Source organism: Schistocerca serialis, chromosome 2 (genome assembly GCF_023864345.2).
Source record: "Schistocerca serialis cubense isolate TAMUIC-IGC-003099 chromosome 2, iqSchSeri2.2, whole genome shotgun sequence".
NCBI lineage: Eukaryota > Metazoa > Arthropoda > Insecta > Orthoptera > Acrididae > Schistocerca > Schistocerca serialis.
Genome location: NC_064639.1, coordinates 787817314 through 787827593, shown reverse-complemented (window position 1 = coordinate 787827593; position 10280 = coordinate 787817314).

Sequence of the window (10280 nt, the reverse complement as noted above, 5' to 3'; positions counted from 1 at the left end):
CGTGTTTGTTCCTCGTTCCTGAAGGCATTGTTACTAAAATAGCACTAACAGCTCTTCTTATTTTCTATTATACCGCAGTATTTGAAAGCTATGGATATTTTACGAATAAAAATTACTAGTTTTTTTTAAATGTTTTATTTAACACCAAAAATTTTAGCGTTCCTGCTACAGCTAATTAGCATTTCGGTTTCTTTACTTTATCATTATTAAAGAAATAAAAGACCTCTGTTAACCGAGGCCAAACAAATATTGAACGGTTATTTAGAACTAAAACATCGGTATCGGTTTTAACGGGTCGGCTTTTCCAATCCCTACTATGGTATGTTCCTCCCACTTGAGTTTATTATCAAGTTGTAATGCTAAGCATTTAACACTGTCATCCTCCTGTATCACTCGTTGTAATATTTTAGCACATACTGGGAGGGACAGTCTTTTAGAAGATCAGAACTGGATTAGCGGTCTTTTCGAAGGTTAGTGACAAAGAAATTGTTTGATGGTCGACATGGGCAAAGGGCATAATACTTGCAATAGGGCGCCGGTCAAAGGCAGCAGGTGTTTACGTTTGGCTTGTCACCAGACAGTAAGCGCTTGCAGCATGGTGAGCGCCACAGCCTTGTAGACACGCCGCCGCTGCCAGCGCGCCCTCGGTCCCCGGCGTGACGTCTTCACTGGCCCGGCCGTTGCCCGCGGCTGCCTGGGATGAGTCACGTGACACTGCTGCTGCTCGCTTTCGCGCCTTCCGCACGCTCACACATCTCACTGTTCCTTCTTGGGTGAGCTAACATGACGTATGCTGCTGCTCCAGTATTCCCGGCACTACTAACCTCATCATCCGGCACAAAACACTCCTACTGGGACATCCCGACTGGCCGCTCCTACTGTAGCCTACGAGACATTTTGTTCCGTGTAAAACCGAAAATGGAAGTTTCATTGACTAACTGTCCATAAGAGCGTACGCATAAAGGGAAGAACCAAGAGAACTTTGCTAGCACCGTTCTCGGGCGCGCGCGCGCGCGCGCACACACACACACACACACACACACACACACAGAGGTTAAGAACCTAAGAATGTATTATTCTAAATACAGTTCAGGATATAAGAACATATTAACAGTCATTGATGTATATTCTAAATACGCTTGGGCAGCACCTTTAAAGACAAAAACTGGATCTGAAGTATCGAGAGCTTTCGAAAAGCTATACAGAAATAGTAATAGAGTTCCTGCATTACTACAAACAGACTTGGGTAAAGAGTTTTATAATTCTAAAGTTAAATCTTTGCTGAAGCGACTTAAAATCCATCATTATTTCGTTTATTCTAGTCTGAAAGTCTCTGTTCTTGAAAGATTTAATAGAATTTTAAAAGGATTGATGTTCAAAGAGTTTACAGCTTTAGGCTCTGTCCGATGGGTTGATCTGCTTCTGTGTTTGATTGATAAATATAATAAAACAAAACATTCTACTATTAAAATGAGACCTTGCTATGTTAAAGATAATCGTCTTCTATTTACATGTTATCACATAAAGTCATACGATGACGTTACGGATAACATACGACAGCATCATTATCATATAACGTCATATTATGACATTACTGATAACATACGTCAGCATTGTTATCATATAACGTAATCTGATGACGTCACTGATAACATACGCAAGCAACCTTATCAATGACGTCATCATACGACGATATTCGACGTCATAGATAAGAGGCTGGGGGCCTGGAGCGTGGCTGTGCTTGAACATACATAGCTCTCCTACTTGTACGAATTTGTAGCTGTTATAAATCTAACTGCCTTGCGACTGCTTGCGAAAGTCCGACTATTAAACTGCCAGAACCAGCAAGATTCAAATCCATCTTTACTGGAGTTGTTAACCATTAGTCCTGGGTTCCTTACTACGATTTTCACTAAGATCCAGTACAGACTGTCGTCACAATGACGCTATAGAGGACACGTTTAGGCCAGACCCAAACATGAAGAATGCTTTTGCTCATATTATGTGACATATGTTGACCTTCTGACTACATCATAGCAGAGTACGTATCGCTTCTTCCCTTACTCACTTTTTGGCTGAATGTATCGCTGATTGAGAGCATAGGGAAACAAGTTTCAAGCAACTAAAGCCATTTGTCCTTATTGTGAATTAGAGCATGAAGCAAAGTTTTTCTTCCTTGTGGAGCATTAACAAGTTTGCCTATCGAATCTGTGTGAGTAGTAGTTTTGAGGGGATATCTATGATGAGTTCGTGTATAATGTAGTGTTATACCTACAGGGCAGTCAGAAACAATGTGAAAAGCTTGTGAAGGTGTTGCAGGTTAGGCTGTTCGGGGAAATAATTGTCAAGGAAAAAAAATTTGATACTCTGCGCAATTTCCCATTTAATTAGCATTGAAGTTAGCCAATCTACATCTACATCTACATCTACATGATTACTCTGCAATTCACATTTAAGCGCTTGGCAGAGGGTTCATCGAACCACAATCATACTATCTCTCTACCATTCCACTCCCGAACAGCGCGCGGGAAAAACGAACACCTAAACCTTTCTGTTCGAGCTCTGATTTCTCTTATTTTATTTTGATGATCATTCCTACCTATGTAGGTTGGGCTCAACAAAATATTTTCGCATTCGGAAGAGAAAGTTGGTGACTTAAATTTCATAAATAGATCTCGCCGCGACGAAAAACGTCCTTGCTTTAATGACTTCCATCCCAACTCGCGTATCATATCTGCCACACTCTCTCCCCTATTACGTGATAATACAAAACGAGCTGCCCTTTTTTGCATCCTTTCGATGTCCTCCGTCAATCCCACCTGGTAAGGATCCCACACCGCGCAGCAATATTCTAACAGAGGACGAACGAGTGTAATGTAAGCTGTCTCGTTACACGCAATAATTCAAGCAGCCAGCCAGAGAAGGTGTTGCTAAACGTATTTCTCGTTTGGTTTGTTAAAACCGAACAAGAGAGCGATACAAAAACGGGACATGGGACGGTAGGATGGATCAAACCCCGGCCCGAGGCTGCGCAGTCTCATGCGCTACGAGCATCAAATACGCATTGAGAACAATTGACTCTAATTGTATCTCGCGGGCTACTTGAATCCGCGCGCGCAGTGACCTGATTGGTGAACTTTAATGATAATTAAATGGGAAACGGCGCAAAGCAAAAAATTTTTTTTCCCTTGACAATTATTTCTCCCCACAACCTAACCTGCAACACCCTCGAAAGCTTTCCAGACTGTGTCTGACCAACCTGTACATTATTAACGATAACGAGAGAGAGGGGAGATAATGAAATTCAACAGCGAAACTTAGTTTGTTCTCTTCAAGACTTCCAAGCCGGAGGGCGAAGGTGACGAAATTAACGAAGGACTTTCTTTCGAAATCCAGAACCAAAGGGATTTATTTTAGTACCGAAAACACATGGTAGTGAATACCTCGGAAAACATGTGTCCCTGATTAGATGGTTCATTGAAACTCGGAGCAAAATAAAAATAAATAAATAAAAAATCAGAATGTTTCGCAGTTGTTAAATGGTGCTTGATTGAAACTTGAATGTTCATTTGAACAACCATGAGTAAATCATAATTTTATTTCTTATGATTTATCCTCTACGACATTTCGATTTTTCCGATCCAGCAATGGAGTCGATTTTACGGAGTTTGCAATATCAGAACGATTCTTAAGCATTTCCATCGGTAATAGAAGGATTATAGGAGCGGTGCCATATTTATTTCACAGCACTACTCATTCCAGTACGGAATGATTTTCTGTCACTCACCGTCAGAAAAAGTATATAATGAATGAAAAAAAAAAAACAACAGTGATAAACTGGCCTGAAGGTCTTTTGTGTTCGGAAGCGAACCTAATACCACTAGTGACTCCCAGTACTCTGTATACTCACTCGTTGCACCCCCACGTTATTGGCTGTTCAGATCCAAAGACGTCTCTTTAGCTACTTCTTCGTTTGAATACACCAGTATTTCTTGCTATTAGGAAAGGAAATACAATAACATTACTAGACGAGAACAAACTAAATAGCACTCTTTGCTAAAGTATCGAAAATGTCCTACATAATATTATTCGAAAAGGAGTCCAAACAAATTCGTGGTCCTAAGAGCAAGTTTGGACGAGATTCGGTGCTTGCCAAAATGCAGTTAGCGAAATGCATGAACTATTCTGTGAAAGAATGTGGGTGATTCTAATATTTTCGTCGAATAATGCGATATTTATTATATTTTCTCGAATATTCTCGCTCTTGCGTAGCACGATACCGCTATGCATCTCTTCTTGATCCGATCAAATAATTTCTGATTGAAATTACTAGTATTTTTAAAACGTTGATGAAATACAATCGAGAAAGACCAAATTCTGTAGGTGCTGTGCTTGACTGCAGTTCCATGCACCCGACTCATCTCTGTAGCCCCCTTAACCGTATTCATTATTACGGCGTAGTCGCAGAATTATGGAGAATAGTGGCGAAAGGCACGCTTTGTGAATACCGTGGAGTGTAACGATTCTTTATTCGTAAGAAGCCCTTGTGAAGACATTGCACCAGCCGCTGGCGAGGCCTTCCGTTCGGCGAATTATCGCCGTTTCTGCCTTATCTCCCGGGGCTAGCTGTTCCCGGCCGCGCGGGCTTTTTTTTATCAGACAGGAGTGAGTGACTGGCGCCTGGTCCAAGAAATCTGCAGAGCACGTGTCTGAGCGCGGGAGGAAATAGAAAGCGTGCTGTCACGTCGGCCACGGCGACGTTGGCGGGCCGTGACTCACGTATGATTCATGCACAATCTAAAGCAAGGGAGCAATGACGGAACCGACGGCTGGAGGGGAAAAATTGCAACAGAGCCGACTCAGGAATAGCTACAGTAAATAATAAGATTTTCGTGGGTAATTTGTCACGAGTTTCAGACGCGTAACTTCATCGTCAGGGATGTTTTCCGTTTTATAAATTGACGCAGCTGTTCCTATGCTTCTGTAGAGTGAATAAATGTGAAAGCTGCGAAATGAATCAGATTGTCTGTCCGAACAACGGCTCCTACTTGCTTCATTATTAAAAGCATCAGTTTATGACGGCATACACAGAGAACTGTAATGAAGCTAACGCAAAAGTAGCCATATCTTCTTTAATAACTGACAAACAGAGCGATTAAATCACACATCAAGCTGGAGTTACTCTTCCTACCAAGTTTCTATTCAACACGTTCTTCCTGATCAATTATCTTGCATCATCTTCGCACTCATTTCAAATCTGCCTTGGAAAACATTAGATATTCATTTTCATATGCACCTCTTCGCTATCATTTTCATCTCGTCTTTCTTAATTCTAATCTCTGAAAAATGTTCTTTGTCGAACCAAACGTGTGGAAATAGGAAGGAGACAGATGCCTGCCATACGGTGTGTGAAGGGCTGCGGACCATTCAAATTTGTCGAAATGAACACCAAAAGCAGAGTGCACCACTAACGTAGCAAAGGTGTTAATACACTCTGAAAAAAAAGGTATTATCCGAATGCGACGGGAATCAGCAGATGTGATGTATACAGCGTGGTCCATTGATCGTGACCGAGCCAAATATCTCACGAAATAAGCGTCAAACGAAAAAACTACAAAGAACGAAACTTGTCTAGCTTGAAGGGGGAAACCAGATGGCGCTATGGCTGGCCCGCTTGATAGCGCTGCCATAGGTAAAACGGATATCAACTGCGTTTTTTAAATAGGAACCCCCATTTTTATTACATATTCGTGTAGTACGTAAAGAAATATGAATGTTTTAGTTGGACAACTTTTTTCGCTTTGTAATAGATAGCGCTGTAATAGTCACAAACACATGGCTCACAATTTTAGACGAACCGTTGGTAATAGGTAGGTTTTTTAAATTAAAATACAGAACTTTTTATTTCGGTTGTTCCAATGTGATACATGTACCTTTGTGAACTTATCATTTGTGAGAACGCATGCTGTTACAGCGTGATTGCCTGTAAATACCACATTAATGCAATAAATGCTCAAAATGAAGTCCGCCAACCTCAATGAATTTGGCAATACGTGTAACGACATTCCTCTCAACAGTGAGTGGTTCGCCTTCCGTAATGTTCGCACATGCATTGGCAATGCGCTGACGCATATTGTCAGGCGTTGTCGGTGGATCACGATAGCAAATATCCTTCAACTTCCCCACAGAAAGAAATCCGGGGACGTCAGGTCTGGTGAACGTGCGGGCCATGGTATGGTGCTTCGATGGCTAATCCACCTGTCATGAAATATGCTATTCAATACCGCTTCAACCGCACGCGAACTATGTGCCGGACATCCATCATGGTGGAAGTACATTACCATTCCGTCATGCAGTGAAACATCTTGTAGTAACATCGTAAGAACATTTCGTAGGAAATCAGCATACACTGCACCATTTAGATTGCCAACGATAAAATGGGGGCCAATTATCCATCCTCCCATAAAGCCGCACCACACATAAACCCGCCAAGGTCGCTGATGTTCCACTTGTCGCAGCCATCGTGGATTTTCCGTTGCCCAATAGTGCATATTATATCGGTTTACGTTACCGCTGTTGGTGAATGACACTTCGTCGCTAAATAGAACGCGTGCAAAAAATCAGTCATCGTCCAGTAACTTCTCTTGTGCCCAGTGGCAGAACTGTACACGACGTTCAAAGTCGTCTCCGTGCAATTCCTGGTGCACAGAAATATGGTACGGGTGCAATCGATGTTGATGTAGCATTCTCAACACCGACGTTTTTGAGATTCCCGATTCTCGCGCAATTTGTCTGCTACTGATGTGCGGATTAGCCATGGCAGCAGCTAAGACACCTACTTGGGCATCATCATTTGTTGCAGGTCGTGGTTAACGTTTCATATTTGGCTGAACACTTCCTGTTTCCTTAAATAACGTAACTATCTGGCGAACTGTCGCGACACTTGGATGATGTCGTCCAGGATACCGAGCAGCATACATAGCACACGCCCGTTGGGCATTTTGATCACAATAGCCGTACATCAACACGATATCGACCTTTTCCGCAATTGGTAAACGGTCCATTTTAACACGGGTAATGTATCACGAAGGAAATACCATCCACACTGGCGGAATGTTACGTGATACCACGTACTTATACGTTTGTGATTATTACAGCGCCATCTATCACAAAGCGAAAAATTGGTCCAACTAAAACATTCATAGTTCCTTACGTACTACACGAATATGTAATAAAAAATGGGGGTTCCTATTGAAAAATGCAGTTGATATCCGTTTGACCTTTGGCAGCGCTATCTAGCGGGCCAACCATAGCGCCATCTGGTTTCCCCCTTCAAGCTAGACGAGTTTCGTTCTTTGTAGTTTTTTCGTTTGATGCTTATTTCGTGAGATGTGTGACCCTGTCACTATGAATGGACCACCCTGTATGTACAGACAAACAAATGATTATAATTTCAGAAAAACTGGATGATTTATTCAAGAAAAAGAGCTTCACAAATTAAGCAAGTGTATAACGCGTTGGCTCTCCTCCGGCCCTTATGCAAAGCGTTATTCGGCTTGGCATCGATTAATAGAGTTGCTGGATATCCCAAGGATATCGTTCCGAACTCTGTCCTACTGGCACGTTATATCGTCAAAATCCCAAGATGATTGTAGGCCCCTGCCCACAATGCTCCAAATATTGTTAGGAAGAGATCCGGTGACCTTGCTGGCCAAGGTATGTTTTGGCAAACTCAAAGACAAGCAGTATAAACTCTCGCCTTGTGAGGATGGGCATTATCTTGATGAAATGTAAGCCTAGGATGGCTTGCCATAAAGGTCAACAAAACGGAGCGTAGGCTGTACGAGTGTCGCGGATGACGACCAAAGAGGTCCTTCTATGAAAACTTGTGGTTGTCGATCCGTAGAGAGGGAGACAGTCACATTGGTATTCCACCCCTGACTGTGGGATCTCGAGACCCGTCTTCGGTCTGGAATCTCATTGAATGAAATAGAATTGTCTTCAGTGATGAGTCCTGCTTCGAACTGAGCCCCGATGACCAGTGAAGACATGTCTGGGGACGCCCCGGACGGCGTGGGATACCAAGCTGACTGTCGCCCGCTAGGAGTGATGATCTGCGGCGCCATTTCATTTCATAGCAGGACTCCTTTGGTTTTCATCCGCGACACTCTTACAGCACAGTGGCACGTTGACAATATTGTTGCCCTTCGTACAACCCATCCTGGGCTTACATTTCAGCAAGATAATGCCCGCCCACACACGGCTAGGATTTCTACTGCGTGCCTTCGTGCTTGCCAAACCCTACCTTGGCCAGTAAGGTCACCAGATATCTCCCTAATTGAGAGCGTTATGGACAGGGCCCTCCAATCATTTTGTGTTTGGATGTTCCCATGACCACATTGTGAATGAAGTTGCCTACTTTGTTTTTGTCAACACGGACCGTCCATAGTGTCTACAAGGAATGATGTACCACTCCCACCATGTAATAAGACCTATAAGAGTGGGCGTAAAGAGATTCTAACCGACAGTGACGGGAGATGAATGTCACGCCTCGACAGTGACAGTCAGTTAAAAGCCGACAGGAATGGTTGCTGTCAGTGAATGTAGGTGCGTTTTAACCAGTTTCAGAGCGAGGACTGCGAAGGGAATTGCATGTAATGAACATTTTGAGTAGAGTACCTCGCAAAAGGCCATTGCTCAGAGCTGCACATAAAGCTAGACGTTTTCAATGTGTCAAACAACACAAAAACTGGACAGTAGCTGACTCGAGACGGGTAGTGTGTTCGATGTGTCGTATTTTGCCTGTTTTCAAATTATGCATAGCGCCGAGTGCACCGACGGCTCACGTTTTATCCACAGTGTGTGGAGCTTGCCGTTCGGCCAGTGGTGATTTTGTGATGTTTGGGGGATGTTTGTCATACCATGAGATGAGGCCACTCATTCAGGTTACCGAGAACAACACATAGGATTAAAAACATGTGCCAGACCGTGACTCGAACGTTGGACCTTTGGCTTTCGTGGGCAAGTACTCTACCTACTGAGCTATCTAAGCACGACACACGAACCCTCCTCACAGCTTTATTCCCGGCAATACCTTCTCTCCTACCTTCCAAACTTCAGAGCAGTTCTGCTGCATACTTTGTGGGACTAGCACTCCTGGAAGAAAGTTTCACATCATCTCACACTCCGCAGCAGAGAGAAAGTTGATTCTGGAAACAGTGCCCTGTGCTATGTATAAGCCATGTTTTCGCAATATCCTCTCTTCAACGAATGCTAGTCCTATAAGGTACGAGGGAGAATTTCTGTGAAGTTTGGAAGATGCGATATGAGGTACTGCAGGAAGTAAAAATGTGAGAGAAGGTCCTGAGTCGTGCCTGGACAACTCAGTCGGCGGAGCACTTGCCCGCCAAGGGCAAAGGTCTGAGGTTCGACGCCAGGTGCGGCACACTTTTTAATCTACCACAAAAGTTTCAGATCAGCACATACTTCACTGCAGAGTGAAAATTCATACTGGAAATGAAGCAGGATATTTCTTTCAAGACTGTCGGTGACCAAGTGTTGCCCTTTCTTCTGCATCTTCGTGTTAAGTGTGTTGTGGACATTCCTTTCCCCAAGGTGACAACCACCGTGTTGACAGAGCTGCTCGCACATGTCCCTAGTTTGACAAACACTCGGGCAATCTATCATACCTCGTTTGGCCCATTAAATGACACGATCTTATTCCTACAGAAAATGCCCGATACCGTTTAGAGGAGGAGGAGGAGATTAGTGTTTAACGTCCCGTCGACAACGAGGTCATTAGAGACAGAGCGCAAGCTCGGGTGAGGGAAGGATGGGGAAGGAAATCGGCCGTGCCCTTTCAAAGGAACCATCCCGGCATTTGCCTGAAGCGATTTTAGGGAAATCACGGAAAACCTAAATCAGGATGGCCGGAGACGGGATTGAACCGTCGTCCTCCCGAATGCGAGTCCAGTGTGCTAACCACTGCGCCACCTCGCTCGGTGATACCGTTTAGAACATCGGGTGACACGTAGCTATCATATCGCCGTAACTTGCTGAGTCTGCGGGATCTAATGATTAATGAACGGCTAGAGCTGCATATGGCATACCTGGAGAAACTCGCGGGCTCGCCTCTCCGTCGATTTGTAGCCATCGTCAAGAATGAGGCCGTATTAGCGTGATTTTTTATCGGCGTGTGCTGAAGACCACACACACCATAACGACAATGATTTCATCGCCACTGTTTTATCTCATAATGGTGTATACGTAACCTATCTTCT